Source organism: Gossypium hirsutum, chromosome A09 (assembly GCF_007990345.1).
Source record: "Gossypium hirsutum isolate 1008001.06 chromosome A09, Gossypium_hirsutum_v2.1, whole genome shotgun sequence".
In the NCBI taxonomy this organism is placed as follows: Eukaryota; Viridiplantae; Streptophyta; class Magnoliopsida; order Malvales; family Malvaceae; genus Gossypium; species Gossypium hirsutum.
In genome coordinates, this window is record NC_053432.1 from 12,449,961 (window position 1) to 12,452,460 (window position 2,500).

Here is a 2,500-nt window from a genome sequence, read left to right on the forward strand (position 1 = left end):
CTTAGGAGGAGTTCCAAAGAGAGTTGAGGAAGCAGTTTTACCCACAGTATGCTAAGAAGGAGGCTCGGGCTAAGTTACGCCATCTCACGCAACAAGGCACTATTCGAGAGTATGTTCGGGCATTTAGTGAGTTGATGCTTCAAATCTCTAACTTGAGCGGGAAAGAAGCGTTCTACTGGTTCAAGGATGGGTTAAAGCCGTGGGCAAAGCAAGAGTTGCGTTGTTAAGGAATCACCAAACTTATTGTAGCCATGGTTGAAGCAGAGTCCTTTGTTGAACTTAGTCTAACGAAAGACAAGTTTGAATCATCTCAGCCCAATGGAAAGGGCAGTGGTGAGAGAAACCCTGAAGAAGATGAAGAGGGACATAGCGATGATGGCCATAGTACTGATAGCACAAGTGGCAATAAGAAACCACGAGATGCGAAGTGGAGAACTAATAGCACAAGTGGCAATGAGAGACCACGAGATGCGAAGCAGGGATCTAACAGCCCAAGGGACAAGGGGAAGAGAATAAAATAATTCATTTGTCAAGGACCACACATGCTGCGAAAATGTCCGAAGAAATCAATGATGTCGGCTATCCAAACAAAAGATGAGCCGAAAGAAGAGGCGAAACCTGTGGAGGGAAGAACATCGAGGGTCGGTTCGATGGTTCTTATTCCTAACAAAAGGAATAGTAGAGAGGGTTGATTTTTATGGACATCAACATTGCAGGTCAGAAGCGGAGTGCTCTTATTGATATGAGAGCGTCGGACTTGTTCATATCAGAAAAGGCTGCCAAGAAGCTTGGTCTATCGATTAGGAAATTGAATAAAAAGATCAAGACAGTAAATTCTGAGGAGGCCCCAACTGTGGGAGTAGCTCGTAATGTAGAGCCACAAATCAGTGAATGGAAAGGCAAGGAAGACTTCGAGGTAATCCAATTAGATGATTACAATTATGTGCTTGGTTTGAACTTCCTTGACAGGATTCTGACAGTGTTGTTTCCATGGGCCTATGAAATCCATATTGTCACTGGTCCGTCGTCAAAGATTGTTTACCAGTACATCAAGATATAAAGGTTGGGACCAAGGTTTTGTCGTCAATTCAACTAGTCGAAGATGTTTCATATGGGGGAAGCAGTAACTCGATAGAACAGAATGTTTCGAAAGCCCTTTCGAAAAAGTTAGTGGAACGTGAGTCTGATGTGAGACCTGTAGAGTCGACTATGGAAGCGCCACCTTTGGGGAAGATGGATTGTGCATCAGACTTCAAGGAGAAAGAAGTCATGCGAAAGTAGTCAAGACGAGTGAATGCCACAAGTAAGGTACATTGCAAACACACTGATAGTGTTTTGAGTTCTGACTTGTTGGCTTGGCAAGATCGTAGGGGCCCTTTCAAAGTTTGTAAGCAAGAAGGCCAAGGGACTGTGGGAGAACGAAGCCAAGATGTGTGAATCGAGGGGATTCCAATGGGACCAAGTCAGAATTGGGGCAAGTTAAAGTGGAGACTTCTTTCCAACGAGATGTACCCACGAGTGCAACGGTTCAAGTTAAGAGGCGACGGAAGCTGAGGCAAAGGTTCCAAGAAAGGGACAATCCGATTACAAGTCAAGCCGGGAAGAATCCAAGGCAATGAGAGAGTTTCGAGACGAATCAAGTCAGTGCCATTCGAAAGTCACAACGAGGGCGTTGCGAGAATGGGTGGGGGAGAATGTCACGGGCCAAAGTTCCAAGCCCGTGACCATGGCACAAGATGCGGCCCATGGAGGTTGATCAATTAGATGGGGATCATTCAGCCCACAAGAACTGGCCCGATTCAAAGAAATGTTGGAGAAGCCTGTCAGATTGAAGCCTAGATGATCCAATAGCGGAGATATGGCAACTTAGGCTATTTTAGGCAACTAATCTTAAAAGATAGAGAGAATCATATCTTGTAAAGATTAGATTAGATTTGATAAGGCATATCTTGTAAATCCCTTAAATTATGGGATATCGTTAATCTCGTCCGTTGATGTAAATGTATCTTAACCGTCAGTTCTGGGGGAGCTCAACTATAAATAGAGAGACTCCCCCTCATTTGTAAACCATCCATTGTATGTTGAATTCTTAAGAGTAATAGAATTCTTGGGCATTTATTCAAACACCTTGTGTGCATTCTTTCTTTGGCTTTCTTTTGCTTACGTTTAGCTTCTTTTGGCACAAACGCTTCCGCTATACAAATTAGTGCCTTGGGAGGAGTTCTTAAGGAATCCTCATTTTTGAGCGTAAAGGCTGACTTGGGCAAGTTTGGACGTGTAAATTGCCTAAGACCGCACGGATTGCGAGATGAAAGGTCTAGCCCCGTAACACTAGACGGTTCGATTAGTCTTTCACCCCTATACCCAAGTTAGACGAACGATTTGCACATTAGTATCGCTGCGGGCCTCCACCAAAGTTTCCTCTGGCTTCGCCCCGCTTAGGCATAGTTCACCATCTTTCAGGACCCGACAGGCATGCTCTCACTCGAACCCTTCTCAA

The 2,500-nt window shown here is 44.6% G+C and overlaps 1 pseudogene; it reads right to left on the reverse strand.

Annotated features, from left to right (window-relative positions):
* The window catches only part of LOC121207007 (uncharacterized), a 7,007-nt pseudogene that overhangs the window by 3,745 nt on the left and 762 nt on the right, over positions 1 to 2,500 (reverse strand).